Here is a 16553-nt window from a genome sequence, read left to right on the forward strand (position 1 = left end):
ACAAAAACCAAAAGAGTAGAAGGATTGGAAGAATACAAGGAATGTGACAATACTTATTATTGCATGAGTTTTTCGTTTAAAAATATGAAATTATTTTTTTTTTCAGTTAAAAATATTGCTCCAGCAATATCAGTGTTGAAGAAGAAAGGTTCTTTCCCCAAAAATCTTTTGTAGAGTTGTCTCTATCTGGCCTAACTCTAATTACTCTAATTAACATTAATTTGACCAAATCAGCTGCACAATTTCTACTTAGCACGGTATGTCCTTTGACCTTAGATTCTTTGAAAAAGAAAGAATGAGCAATGAGATTCTTTGAAAAAGAAAGAATGAAATTGCTGGGAGGCCAAACAACCAATTGCTCTCATTCATATAGGATGGGCAGAGTTGGATAAATGTAAGTAGATGATTATGTGAAGGACAATCATTTGTGAATGCTTTTTCTATTGGCAGGTGAGAAACTCATAACATTCAAGGTAGTAGTGGGTTCTAAAACCCTTTACTACCAGTTCGTACGTGCGCGTGCCCACACATTGCTTCTGTGCATACGCAGAAGCGTCCTGGGTGGGCGGAGCCTCCCACCGCCGGCACTAACAGTTCTTAGGACTGAACCAGAAGCAAGCCGCCACTGATTCAAGCGTGTGGGAAATGAAGTTAGTGAATCCAATAATTTCAAATTTGTCCTGCATCAAAATTCTAAAGCAGATTAAAGCTTGGCCCATGGAGCAGCACAATTTATGTTAGCACACCTTTCTTGTCATAAAGAGAACTGAAAAAATATACATTAAACACCCACTTGGTTGTCCACATACGTCCTTCAGGATTCCAAATTAAGTAGATTGCATGTTCTATGGTAACAACTGACCTCCTATATTTGTCTTAGTTTCCATCTCTTCGTACAGAGCATGACTGGGGCAGTCTTCTGCTGGAACCTACATGCTACATATGAATAGAATGCAACTTTTCCTGTTTAAAGGCTCCAAGACAAGCTGGGCTTGAAAGCAGCAGTTCAGGGTATTTAAAGCTAATAGCAATAATCATCTAATAGCACTAATTCCTTTGGCAGTGTCTGGATCACACTGATCACAGCAATCCAAATAGTACAATAGAAACACCGTGGCTTGTAACTTTGACCACTCTTGATCTAGGGGATCTTTCTACATCACTATGTACCCCACAAAATAATAATAATAATAATAATAATAATAATAATAATAATAATAATAATAATAATTTATTGGATTTGTATGCCGCCCCTCTCCATAGACTCGGGGCGGCTAACAACAATGATAAAAACAACATGTAACAATCCAATAATAAAAACAACTAAAAACCCTTATTATAAAACCAAACATACACACAAACATACCATGCATAACTTGTAATGGCCTAGGGGGAAGGAACATCTCAACTCCCGCATGCCTGGCGGTATAAGTGAGTCTTGAGTAGTTTACAAAAGACAGGGAGGGTGGGGGCAGTTCTAATCTCCGGAGGGAGTTGGTTCCAGAGGGCTGGGGCCGCCACAGAGAAGGCTCTTCCCCTGGGGCCCGCCAAACGACATTGTTTAGTCGATGGAACCCAGAGAAGGCCAACTCTGTGGGACCTTATCGGTCGCTGGGATTTGTGCAGTAGCAGGCGGTTCCGGAGGTAATCTGGTCCAATGCCATGTAGGGCTTTAAAGGTCATGACCAACACTTTGAATTGTGACCGGAAACTGATCGGCAGCCAATGCAAGCCACGGAGTGTTGAAGAAACGTGGGCGAATCTTAGAAACCCCACGATGGCTCTCGCGGCTGCATTCTGCACGATCTGAAGTTTCCGAACACTTTTCAAAGGCAGCCCCATGTAGAGAGCATTGCAGTAATCGAACCTCGAGGTGATGAGGGCATGAGTGACCGTGAGCAATAACTCCCTGTCCAAATAGGGACGCAACTGGTGCACCAGGCGAACCTGGGCAAACGCCCTCCTCGTCACAGCCGAAAGATGATGTTCCAATGTCAGCTGTGGATCGAGGAGGACGCCCAAGTTGCGAACCCTCTCTGAGGGGGTCAGTAGTTTCCCCCCCCCCCCAGGGTAATGGACGGACAGATGGAATTGTCCTTGGGAGGCAAAACCCACAGCCACTCCATCTTTTCTGGACAACTAATCCTGCTGTGTTTCACCAAATGTAGAAAAATCTGGATATCAGTTGGTTTAATGACAGTGATAGGCAGCAGTAAATCCCTGATGAACAGTAGGCAACTACAGTATTCACTGTTTTAGTTATAAACAAACACATTATTTTTTTAAAAAATATCATATTTTATGAATGCTAACTATCATGATCTCTTGTCAATTTTACAGTTTTTTAAAAAGCCTAAAATTATCAAATCCAAAATATCATTGCGGAGCCTGGAGTAGCAATTTCATTAGTTAATATCTCAAAACCCTGCACTTTTCAAGGGAGAAGAAAACAGATGTTATACTCAGTCTATTCAGATGTTCCTTGCCAGTTATCCAAGGATGCAAGTAATGACCTAAGTCTTTCCAGACTTCTGCAAAAATAAACTGCAGAAGATTATGACATGTGTCCTGGGACGAAAATATGAGTTCATATTAATACGTCCACACGATGATCTCTACTTGACATCTCATATAAAAATTGTTCTTTCTTTCTTTCTTTCTTTCTTTCTACTTTCTTTCTTTCTTTCTCTTTCTGTTCTGTCAGGCTCTCTGGTATACTCCTCCCAAAAATTCACAGGTCCAAATTTCAGATACACACACGTTTGAAAATTCAAAACAATATTCTTTATAATGAAAATTCACTTAAACTAAGCCCTCTTTTGGTATAGCAAAGAGCACTCGTCTCCAAACAAACTGGTAATTTGTACAAGTCCCTTATCAGTTCTGTGATACTTAGCTTGCAGCTGTGAGGCAATTCACAGTCCTTCTTCTTTCACAAAGTGAAACACACTTTGCTCTGGTTTAGTTTCAAAGCAGGGAAAAATCAGCACACAAAAAGTCAAAGTCAGTAAAGCAGTCACGAAACACCACGATCAGATAATCCTCCACAATGGCCAAACCCACAGGCTGCTATTTATAGCAGCCTCACTAATTACCACAGCCCCACCCAACCACAGGTGGCCTCATTTTCTTTGATAATAATCTCTCAGTTGTTGTTGCCTATGCATCGCTCTCCGCATGCGTGGCTGTTCTGAATCCAAGAACACTCTTGTTCTGAATCCAAGGCGAGCTAGATAACTGATCTCCTTCTGAGCTGTCTGCCACACTCTCCTCCTCCCTGTCACTCATGTCTTCTTGGTCAGAGGAGCCTTCATCATCAGATTCCACCGAGGGCAAAACAGCCTGCTGCATGTGGATGTCTCCCCCACATCCACAGTCCTTGGGGCAGGAGCTGGGCCAGAGCTAACCACAACATCTTTCTCTCTCTCTCTCTCTCTCTCCCCCCCCCCTCTCTCTCCCTCCTCCCAACCCCCAAGGTCCATATACAGTATATTAGTTTATTTTTTACTACAAAGCTGGGAATCATTGATAAACATGGACTTTTCATAAATTATGTAACACTGCCCTATTCTAAGCAAGGTCTCCATTTACTGTATGCTTCCCCAAAGCAGACAGCCCAAAAGCAGGAAGGCAGTTTTTGTGGGCACCTTGAAGTAGATCCAATCAGGTTGACAGAGCTGGAGAATTTTCCTTCAGTCAAGCAAAGTCTCCAAAGTTCAAGCTAAAGCAACAGCACTAAAAAAAAAAAAGCAGTGACTTTGTTTCACTCAGCTACAGTGTTTGATGCTGCTTTTCCAATAATAGCCCCAAGTAACTTTCCATTCGGCCTGTCATTTTTCATGCCCAGTGTGAAATTGTTGTATGATTTACTGCTCTGTGTTTTAAGAGCTACTGCCCAAGACTATGTTGCTGCCCTCCGCACTGATTTACTTAAATCTTTCTTACGTTTGTCAGTTGCAGGTAATGGGCATACTTCTGCATAACAACGGATAATTTGAATGGAAAATACAGAACAATGCAGTATAAAGCTAGTGGCTGAGATTACAGCGCTTGACAGATGAGGTTACTGTCATTATCCTCTGTGCTCATGAGTTTCATTACTGGAAGAAGAAGCACACAAAAGAGACCAATTCCCCAAACAATATCTATGGCTACTTTATTTTGGTAAGAGCAATTTCAGAGGGAGAAGTCCTCCCTTGGTTAAAGGTACAAGGATAATGGGGCAGCCACTTCACACAAATATTTAGTGCTCTACACATCAAATGCCTCTGATTATAATTTCCCTGCTCTGTTTGAACCTGGCAGGGTGCTCACTTTAAACAGATTCTTTATCTGAGAAAGCTTAAAGTTCCCTTAGGACAAATTCTTCAAAAATCTCTATCATATCTGCTTACCTTTCCATTGCTGGGTCTGGAGTCTAAGAACTAGGAATGTTGATGGAATTAATTCTTTGCAAACTGACCTAATTCCCACCACCGTGCAGAAATGAAGACTGGGATGTAAATGTCCTCATTTTACCTCACCCCAAATGTCTTTAGGCAGTCCTCCATTCAGATAGAAATGTAGTATTTAGAAATGCCTTTTACCTTATTCAATATATTAGCAATGTACGTTATAAGAGAGAAATATACTTGGATTTAATCTTGCATTTATTCTCATAAACAATCAATTTAATTAATTTTAATAGTATACTATTATTCATTCATTCATTCATTTATGTATGTATTTATTTATTCATTCAACTTCTATGCCACCCAATACCAATGGACTTAGGGAGATACATATCATTCTCTTCATATTTTCATTTAATTATTTCTTATATTCCACCAAGAGTCATGTTGTTGTCTAAGTTAGGTAGCCATGGCAGTGATGATGATGTTATCCAATCAGTCATCTCTTAGAATTGGCAATTCTATGGACCACATCTCACAACATCTTCCAGTTACTGTGGCTTGTAACTTTGACCATTCTTGATTTAGGGGATCTTTCTACATCACTATGTACCCCACAAAATGCCAACTAATCCTGCTGAGTTTCACCAAATGTAGAAAAATCTGGATATCAGTTGGTTTAATGACAGTAATACTTTTGGACTACTTGGACTACTTTTTTTTTTTAGTTTTTCTGTGCTCTGGTTGGTGTCAACTTTGGTGGTATCCAGACATTGTTCTTTGACTTCCTGGCTTCTTTTTACCACTAACTCTTCCAAACAGAATTGCTTTCTCCAGCAAATGGCCCTGCCAGATATGGCCAAAATAAGTGAAATGCAGTTTTGTGATTTTGCCTTCCAGTGACATGTCTAGTGTTACACGTTCCAGTAGTTGCTTGTTAGTCACCTTGGCTGTCCAAGGAATACACAGGAACCTTCTTCAAACAAGTTGATTTTCTTTCTGCCTTGCTTTTTCAAGGTCCAACTTTCACAACCCTAGGTTGTTGCAGGAAAAGCAATAGAGCAAATTCATCCAGATTTGGTTGTCAGGCTGATGTTCTTTCATTTCCACACAGTATATGACAGATGTCCATCATTGTTATGCAACCCAGTGCAAGCTGATATGTAGCCATATAAATGTTCTAAATTAGGGTTTCCAGAATTATCAATATTGCCCCCCCCAAAGATTGATGGGACTGTCGCGCTGGAAATTGCCAGCCCCCAACGACATTGAGAAACATCCAGTAGTTAGAGAGTTAATTCTGTCTAGTAAGGTAGCTCCTCCTGTGTGATGTAACCTGTTTGCTCACATCCTGTCTCTTCTTGAAGAAGAAGGGCGGTCCTTAATTAGGAGACATCTTTTCTCCATGCATCCTTAGCCAGAGGATGTGCTTTTTATGTCTCTTCAGACTTTTATTGTTTTTATACTTTTATAATAAAAACTAATTGTTCATTCGAACATGCTTGTCTGTACTTCAATATTCATCACCTCCGGAAGCTCCCGGCTCACTCCTCACGGGTTGAGCGCCTTGTCTAAGGTAAGGGGGTCATTCCAATCCCGACAGGGACTACCCAATAGGTCAATGTTGCTATTATTGTTGTTATTCGTACTATTAGTTAAAATGGTAATTTTCATAATTGTTTGGAGGGTGATGAACAATATGAAACTTTATGAGAGGATTGATGAGTTGTGGAATTTGAGGAACTCCTGTTCCAAATAAACAAATAAATGTAGGTTTGGATAATGCACAGATAAGTTGTAGGCTGTGTATCACTTCCAGTCACAGCTTTATCCTTTACCCAAAAAGGACCATCTCCTTGTAGTGGTATGAAATGGGACAAACTGGGAGTTTTAAATGGAGTCACTGGAAAAATGTTTCCTTCACAAAAGCAGCAGTGCAAGAATATAATGGCATGGCAAAAGCAACTGTTCCCTGAACTCTCCTTTGCTAAATTTGAAGGGTAAATTTGATCAGCATCGTATGATACAGAGAGATTTAAGCCCCACTCAAAGTTCAACTCTTAACATAACCTTAGCCACAGAGTCACTATTCATGTCTCCATAATATATTTTTAGCATTACCCTGCCATTTCACCTTGTGCAGCTATTTAAAGATCAAAAGGAATTTCTTTCACTAAAGGCAAAAAAAGTAATGCATTTTAACAGGGAAGGAGGGAGGAAGGGGAGAGAGGGGAGAGAGAGAAAGACAGAGAAAGGGAGGGAGGGAGAGACTCTGACTAAGGGGTGAACAAGAATATTCAGTGAATGCTACCTAATCATTCTTAAGAATTTAACATTAGACTGTTAAATGTGCTTCCTCTCTGATTCCACCAGCATAAATTGCAAAACTAAAATGAGATCAGAACCAAGAAAAGGTGGATTCAAATTTCAATTCAGCCATGCACAAAATAATATTGACCTTTGCTTCTCCCCTGACCATTTAATCTACTCCATGTACTTAGAAGACTGCAGAGTGACAGCATCCTGCCCCCCATGTCTGAACTATTTAACAGGGGATACAAGTGTGACAGGAAATATAAAATATGGGACAAATAATGAAAAAAACCTGAAGAAAAGAACATTTCTTTACAGAGGACAGATTTGACATTTTCTTTTAACTATATAGTGGTACCTCTACCTAAGAACGCCTCTACTTAAGAACTTTTCTAGATAAGAACTGGGCATTCAAGATATTTTTGCTTCTTCTCAAGAACCATTTCCCAGGAAACTTGAGAGCCCAGAAAAAATTCCCAGGAAATTTGAGAGCAGCACGAAGGCCCGGCCAGTTTCCTACCATTCCCCCTTTTAATCCCGGCCACCTCAGGCTTTTCTGGGCTGCCAGAGGAGCCTTTCGGTGGCGCTTAAAGAGGCTTTGGCAGTCCAGAATGAATGGCGTGTTTCTCTGGACACTTCAAGAGGGGGAAAAACCACTTTGCTGTGCTGACTCCCTCGCGCTGCCTCCCATACACCCAGCGCAAGGTTGCCTCCCAGAGCATCTGGGCACAGAAAGGCAAAAGTGGGTGCCTTGCCCCATCCAGATCAACTCGGCTCAGAGTCCCTCTTTGGTTTTTTTAAGCTTAAAGTTTTGAATTTTTCTGATTCCCCTCACCTCACCTTCTTCTTTTGGCAGCAACTGTCCTCCTCCTCGTCTTACTCCTCCTCCTCCTCCTCCTCCCACCCAAATTCCAAGCTTTTATTTCTTTCCTAATGGGTTTGCATGCATTATTTGGGTTTGCACGCATTACATTAAATCCTATTGGAAAAATTGCTTCTACTTATAAACTTTTCTAGTTAAGAACCTTGTCATGGAACCAATTAAGTTCTTAAGTAGAAGTACCGCTGTATATGACTTGTTGATTTTAACTACCATGCCATGTGAACTGTATCACTTGAAGCAGTGGTCTCCAAAGTATGGCTCGTGGACAGAAGGAAAAGGGGGGGCATGATCGAAACATTTAAATATGTCAAAGGGTTAAATAAGGTTCAGGAGGGAAGTGTTTTTAATAGGAAAGTGAATACAAGAACAAGGGGACACAATCTGAAATTAGTTGGGGGAAAGATCAAAAGCAACATGAGAAAATATTATTTTACTGAAAGAGTAGTAGATCCTTGGAACAAACTTCCAGCAGACGTGGTTGATAAATCCACAGTAACTGAATTTAAACATGCCTGGGATAAACATATATCCATCCTAAGATAAAATACAGAAAATAGCATAAGGGCAGACTAGATGGATCATGAGGTCTTTTTCTGCCGTCAGTCTTCTATGTTTCTATGTTTCTATGTGTATGTATACACACACACACACACACACACACACATTTATTTATTTATTCATTCATTCATTCATTCATTTATTAGATTTGTATGCCGCCCCTCTCCGTAGACTCGGAGCGGCTCACAACAAGAAATACTACAAATCCAATACTTAAAAACACTTTAATACTTAATACTTAAACACTTAATACTTAAACACACACATATATAAGAAAGATATATATAAGAAAGCATGGCATTAATAGCTTGAATACACAGTTGCTTTGAAATGTAATCTTCAGATGATTTTAAATCTTGCTTTTGTTTTGTCCTTCTGAATCTGAAAGTTAAACCCTTATGCTTTTTGTAAACTAAATATTGGTGGTGTGAACATAAATGGAGGAAATGTGGGGGCCAAATAGGTTTGGTTTTGTTTTTTGAAAAGAAAAACCAAAGTTCATACATGTTATATCTTTCATTTTCACTGTTTTTAAGAATCTCAAAACAGGGAAGCAATTCAGATTAACATTTTTAAAAAATCACTTAATTAAAAATCCTTAATTTAAAACTAGTTCTAAGTACTATAATGAATGTTCAATAGAAGCATGTGAGAACATATATTTTAAATCATAAATTCTTTAAAACTGTCTATAGGCAGCGAGTCGAGCACATACAAATGTACTACTTAACAAAACGGCTTGTAAGCTGATGCGAAAAGTGGTAAGACTTATTACTAACCATACCTGAACAGAAAGAAAATTCCAAAACCGGAGCACATGAATCACACCTTCCCTCACACAAATTGTCACATAAATAATCACTGAAAGATGTGATGCCCACGAGAGGGCACCCCCACTAAAGCATTTTTGATGGGGAAGTACAATAATGGAGCGCTTGTCACATACAGCTTTGTCATATTACAACAAGTACAGTACCTTAAATATTGCTTGATGACAAACTGAGAGCCAATACAACTTCTTCAAAATACAATACACTATATGTAAATTGCCATTTTCTGCAATCTAACCATAGTACTGTATATTACACTGGCTGCAGCTTCTGGACACATGTCAAGGGTAATTTCTCATATAAGGCTTTGCAAATAAACCACTCTCGAGGTTATCAATACTTAAAGCTGGGGGAAGTGAAAGGAATAGTCTCAGTCACAAATCTGATGTTTCAGAGTTGGCTGGATTGCATTCACTTCAAAATAAACTTTCTACTGGATAGCAGTGTTTCTGCCTTGTAGGAATTTAATCCTAGCTTGTTCCTTCCTATCAAGGTCATGATTAGACTTGGACAACATTCAGTTACTATCAGATGTGCCCTTCAAGATTTATGACCAATAGCAACCATTGTCATTTCCTGTATATATAAAATACTATAGTAAACAAAGTGAAACTCTGTAGGATATCCCTTCAAGAGGACAGAAATATATTTGGTAAATCAAATCATTGTTTATCTGAGAGCAACAGGGAAGTTAAATAGGAAAATTCTGATGGCTCCCAGATTGGCTCCCTATTTAAACCCCCTGCTTTTTGTATACTGCTGCTGGAATTTACTTCCTGTAACCTAATAAAGAACTGAAGTCACTCCACCAGCAGGGGTGGGCTACTGCCCGAATTGGGGGGGGGGGACGCAGTGAGGTAGTGAAAATGGAGCTCCACCCCAGGGCACCCAATTTGCACTGAAAGATGTTGAAAGAAAACGCATAAACCACACCCACAGTGTGGTAGTAAAAATTTTGGTAGCCCTTCACTGTCCACCAGTCTCCTATCTCTTCAGTATCAGAACTCAATAAAACTATTTTCTATCGGTCAACCTATAGTCCTTCTAGAATCTAGACATAACGTGATAGGAATGTCTAGGACAGTGATTTTCAACCTTTTTTGAGTCGCGGCACATTTTTTACATTTACGAAACCCTGGGGCACATTGAGCGGGGGGGCGCTAAAAAAGTTTGGACAAAAAAATTCTCTCTCTCTCTCTTCCTCCCCTTCACTCTATTTCTTTCTCCCTCCCTCTTTCTCTCCCTTCCTCTTTCTCTCTCTCTCTCTCTCCATCCCTCTTTCTTTCTCTTCCTTCCTTCCTCTCTTTTTTGCTCTCTTTCTCTCTCCCTTCCTACCTCCCTCTATGTATTTCTCTCTCTCTCCTTCCCTCCCTCTCTTTCTCTCTCTCTCTTGCTTTATTTCTCTCTCTTGCTCTCTCTCTCTTGCTTTCTTTCTCTCTTTCTTTCTCTCTCTCTTGCTTTCTTTCTCTCTGAGCTTCGCGGCACACCTGACCATGTCTCGCGGCACACTAGTGTGCCACGGCACACTGGTTGAAAAACACTGGTCTAGGACAGTGATGGCAAACCTTTTTTTGCTTAGGTGCCAAAAGGGCGCTCACACAATAACATGCATGTGCATGCCCACACCCATAATGGAATGTTCTCCCCCTGTGCATGCACACACAACCCACACACATATACACATTGTCCCTTTGCTCATGCGTGCAGGCCTCACTGAAGCCTCTGGATCTCCAGTAGGCCCGTTGGTCTGTTTTTCATCCTCCCCAGGCTTCAGGAAAGCCTCCAGAGCCTGTGGATACCGAAAAAAGGGAAGTTCATTTCCGAACTTCCGGTAGGCCGGTTGGGACCATTTTTTGCCCTCCAAAGGCTCTAGGGGCTTGCTTGAAGTCTGGGGAGGTTGAAAAACAGCCTCACCCACAGTCCTGAAGGCCAAAAATCAGCCGGCCAGCATGCACATGTGCACTGGAGCTGACACAGGGCAACACCTTGCATGCCCTCAGATATGGCTCCGTGTGCCATCTGTGGCATGTGTGCCATAGGTTCACCATCACAGGTCTAAGACTTTAAGATCCAACTCCACCCAGTAATCTAAAAAGGAACCATTGGCAATGGCCTCAAAAAGGTACTCAGTACTTGCAAAACAATTAATGAAGCGGTAGTCATTGTATATCATCTGTCAAGATGACTTCTGCAGTTTCAGATCCATATCCAAATTCAAACCCAGAATTAAATGAGTCCAAATGAACAGTATTCTCTAGGTGCATCTGAAATGGCATGCAGATGGAAATTTCCTACCTTCTTTTTTTCCTTCCAATGGCATATTAGTTACAATGAGCTAGCCATTAAAGGGCAAGAGCTATGCTGGATTGCCAAATATCAGAAGTCTGTAACATCTTTTCTAACTAACACACTTTAATTAAAAGACGTATACAGTGGCACCTCTACCTAAGAATGCTTCTACTTATGAACTTTTCTAGTTAAGAACTGGGTGTTCAAGATTTGTTTGCCTCTTCTCAAGAACCATTTTCCACTTACAAACCCTAGCCTCCGAAACCGTAACCAGAAAAGGCAGGGAGAAGCCTCCGTGGGGCCTCTCTAGGAATCTCCTGGGCCAGAAAAAGCAGGGAGAAGCCTCCATGGGGCCTCTCTAGGAATCTCCTGGGAGGAAACAGGGCCTCCACCCTCCCTGTTGTTTCCCCAATCACACGCATTATTTGCTTTTACATTGATTCCTATGGGGAAAATTGCTTCTTCATACAAACTTTTCTACTTAAAGAACCTGGTCACAGAACGAATTAAATTCGTAAGAAGAGGTACCATTGCACCATTGTAAGTTGAGGTACTTTAGCCACTCTATGTGTCTAACGAAGTGATCTGTAATTCACAAATGCAATTATTAGTCAGGAAAGGTGCCACCAGATTCCTTTTGAAAGACCTAGCTATGAAAAATTGTGTTCCGCCTTAGCCACGAAAGCCATTTGGGTGATTTTCGGCCAGTCATCCTCTCTCTACCAAACTCTGTCTGAAATAGTGTAGGGTTTCCTGCCTAAGCATGGGGTTGGACTAGAAGACCTCCAAGCTCCCTTCTAACTCTGTTATTGTTATTATTATAAATTCATCTCCCAGAGAAAATAGGAGGAGGAAGGTATGTTGGATATGTTCGTTACTGGGAGTTATTAGTAAAAATAATAAAGGTGGGATGTCTTTATTATTTTTACAAATACTTTTGTAAGTAAATAAATACATTTCTTCTATTTTGGAAGCTTTTTAGTTTCTTTAGCAAATGTGAATACACATCCTGATAACCCTTTCCAGCAAAATAAATATGGCCCCGGCATTTCCACAAAGACATTGATCAGATGTTTGTTTGTTTTTTTAAAAAAAATCTGAGAGAAATGGGATATGGTTTGAAACTATAAGAGAACTGAAAGCAAGGATTATTTCAAGTAATTCTCCTTGAAGCAGTAACAAAAGAATGTTTCCTGGAGATGAATGAAATGTCAGGTAATCAGAAAAGTTGTTTTAAGTTGTCCTCGAGAAATAAAAAGAATTTCTTTGGACAGATTTTCACTGCACAATTTACAGCTTAGACTTTGGTTGCAGGGAAGTTTATTATATCACTTATAAATAGCAATAATTTTGGAATTTTTGCAAATGTCGATTTGGTACATCAGCACGCCAAGATGGATATCGTGGTGTATCTAGTCAGCCAACTATTATATTAGATTATTAAGATAATTGAAGATGTCATAATTACCATTATCATCACTAAATTATAGAATTGGAAAGTGTGTTCCCTGATTAGTGCATGTGAAGTCACCAACAGGAGATCAATATAGTAGAGGTGGGACTATGATTATCTTTCAGATGTTTCTAGGTTTCAGCTCCCAGCATCAAACACCTTTGGCAGCACAATTGGGACTTCTATGGGCTATGGTTCAAAAGGCATATGATTCTCTCTGCCTTATTTTTAGCCAAAGAGGCAACTGGTTAACACTTTGCTTCAATACTTTCAATGAATGAGAGTCCATCTACCCATAAATGGAAAAAGAAACAGGGGGTTAGGTGATGATACTACAGAGTCAGGTAGTGAGTTCCATGCATTACTAAAGTCGTATTTCCTGCAGTCGAGTGTGGAGCAATTTACTTTAAGTTTGTACCTGTTGTATGCTCATGTGTTGTTGCGGATGAAGCTGAAGTAGTCGTTAAATGAGATTTTTTTTTTAAACTAGCCATAATTTGGGGTTTTTTGCATTTTTCCCTTAATTTTTCCCTTAATCTTTGCTTCTGGAGAGATTATTATTATTATTATTATTATTATTATTATTATTATTATTATTATTATTATTACAGTGATCCCTCGAGTTTCGCGATTTAAAAAAATATTAATTAAAAAAAAACCACTTCCGGGTTTGGCTTCGGGAGTCAGCTGGGAAGCGGCGCGGCTGTTTTAAAAGATCGCAGACGGCCTGGGGGGCTTCCCAGCACCCCCCCCGAACCCCGGGGGGTGCTGGGAAGCCCCCCAGGCTGGCTGCGACCTTTTAAAACAGCTGCGCCACTTCCCAGCTGAGTCCTGAAGCCAAACGCCAAAGGCGAACTTCTGCGTTTGGCTTCAGGACTCAGCTGGGAAGCGGCACGGCTGTTTTAAAAGGTCGCAGACGGCCTGGGGGGCTTCCCAGCCCCCCCCCGAACCCCCAACCTGGGTCTTCCCGGCCGCCCACGCAAAGGGGAAACCCCGGCTCCTCGCTGATGCCGCTCGCCCGCCCACCAGCAAGAGGGGGAAGACCCAGGGAAGGTTCCTTCGGCCGCCCAGCAGCTGATCTGCTCGGTAGCGCAGCAGCAGCGAGGAGCTAAATTGGGGTTTCCCCTTTGCGTGGGCGGCGGGGAACGCAAACTCCACCATCTACACATGCGCGGCCATAGAAAAAAAGGCCGCGCATGCGCAGATGGTGTTTTTACTTCCGCAACCCTACATCGCAAAAAATCGATTATCGCGAGGGGTCTTGGAACGGAACCCTCGCTATAATAGAGGGATCACTGTATTATTATTATTATTATTATTATTATTATTATTATTATTATTATTATTATTAATTGGATTTGTATGCCGCCCCTCTCCGGAGACTCGGGGCCCAAATTCTGTCTTTTATGATATCACCTCTTAATCTTCCACCACATACACCAGGAACTCTCAAGATTCATTTAATATAATTCAGACATATATATATATATATTATTTAGACCTATATATATATATTATCAGCAGTAAGGCAATTCAGTGTAAGATGCCAATCTCTGATCCAAATGCCACTGCATGAGAGATGAGGAACAACCAAAATCCAGCATCTTTATCATATACTCATCCATAGACATATGGATGTTGATATATACTTGGGAATCATGACAGACCAAACAGCTTAATTTCATATTTAAGAGAAAATAAAGGAAAAATTATACAGGACTAATGAACTTGAAAATTAGAAGGAGGGAGGGAGAGCTGTGTGTGTGTGTGTGTGTGTGTGTGTGTGTGTGTGTGTGTGTGTGTGTGTGTACAGTGTCCCATAAACATCCTTTTGAAGCAGCTACCCTCCAGGGCTATGCGACAGATGGAAACAAATCACAGAGGAAAAATGTACAAAAAAAACCCCTAGCAGGCACCAAAAGAAACCCAGAAACTAAACAGCAAATTGTTATTTGAAAACACATGAGCCTACATATTTATTTGCTTGCTCCTTTTTTCTTTTCTGTTTTTTCTTCTTCTTTTTTTTTTTTTTTGTCTCTCTTTGTACATGCCACATATTGGGTTTCTCTTGACTGAAATGAGAGTTTTATTATGTTCGATCCCTTGGAATATAGCAGACGGGAGACAGAGTGCATATGATAATATAGACATAGAGTGATAATATAGACATAGATACAAAACTTTTAGACATGAAATGAATATTGTACAAATAGAATTCTTTTGTTTGTGTTGCTGCTTTTGCAAAGAGATTACAGGTAGTCCTCTACTTACGATCATAATTGAGCCCAAAATTTCTCTTGCTAAGCAAGAGTGTTATTAAGTGAGTTTTGACCAATTTTATGACTTAAAATTTTGCCACAGTTGTTCAGTTGCCAAGTGTCCAGATTTTGATATGGAATGCTGCAACCATCGTAAGTGTGAAAAAATTATTTTATTTATTTATTTATTTATTTATTTAGTTAGTTAGTTAGTTAGTTAGTTAGTTAGTTAGTTAGTTAGTTAGTTAGTTAGCTATTATTAGATTTGTATGCTGCCCCTCTCCGTAGACTCCTAAGCAGTGAAGGGCTACCAATTTTTTACTACCACACTGTGGGCATGGCTTATGCAGGATGCCCTGCATTTTCTTTCAATATCTTTCATGCAAATTGGGTGCTCTGGAGTGGAGCTACATTTTTGCTACCTCACTGCATTTATTTATTTGTTTGTTTGTTTGTTTGTTTATTAGATTTGTATGCCACCCCTCTCCGTAGACTCGGGGCGGCTCACAGCATACAATAAAACAATTCATGACAAATCTAATAGATTTAAAAAAACATTTAAAAACCCCATTATTAAACCAGACATACACACAGACATACCATACATAAATTGTATAGGCCCGGGGGAGAGGGGGGGGAATGCCTGATGGCAGAGGTGAGTTTTAAGGAGTTTACAGAAGGCAAGGAGGGTGGGGGCAGTTCTAATCTCCAGGGGGAGCTGGTTCCAGAGATTCGGGGCCGTCACCCACCAGACAACATTGTTTAGTCGACGGGACCTGGAGAAGGCCAACTCTGGGACCGAATCGGTCACTGGGATTCGTGCGGCAGAAGGCGGTCCCAGAGATATTCTGGTCCAATGCCATGAAGGGCTTTATAGGTCATAACCAACACAGCATCCCACCCCTGGTCATAAGACACTTTTTTCTGTCCTGATTTAACTTTAATCAGTCACTAAATGAATTGCTATAAGCAGGGCTATGCACGAATAAGCCTCCTCATGAGTAACCACTCTTACCTCCTATGGGCCCTGCAAGCCCTAGCATCAAGAAGAAGGCTCCTTCTCTTCTGAGTCACTCATCTCAGGAGGTGCAGAAGGTCCAGGTTGCTCTTCACCCTTTGACACCACATCCTCTTCGCTCTCAGGCTCGGGTGCCAGGAACACAGGTTGCTTATATCATCCCTCCACTATCTCTGAGTCTTCTAGATCCATTGCTAATTGCACAGGACGCGAACGGACCACAACACAGTCCAAGCTGGTTCATGAAATACTCTTTCCAAACTCTGACACAACAGAAACACTGACACAAAAAACAATTCCTGCCAACCTGCCTTCCATTGAGGACCTGTATAATGCACTAGCCAAAAAGAGGGTCATGTAAATATTTACTGACCCCTTGCATCCTGGACATAAATTGTTTCAACTCCTACCCTCAAAATGACTCTATAGAGCACTGCACACCAAGAAACTAGACACAAGAAGTTTTTTCCAAATGCCATCACTCTGCTAAACAAATAATTCCCTCACCACTGTCAAACTATTCACTAAGGCTCCATTACTATTACTATTAGCCTTCTCAT

Source organism: Erythrolamprus reginae, chromosome 1, assembly GCF_031021105.1.
Source record: "Erythrolamprus reginae isolate rEryReg1 chromosome 1, rEryReg1.hap1, whole genome shotgun sequence".
Taxonomy (NCBI): domain Eukaryota; kingdom Metazoa; phylum Chordata; class Lepidosauria; order Squamata; family Dipsadidae; genus Erythrolamprus; species Erythrolamprus reginae.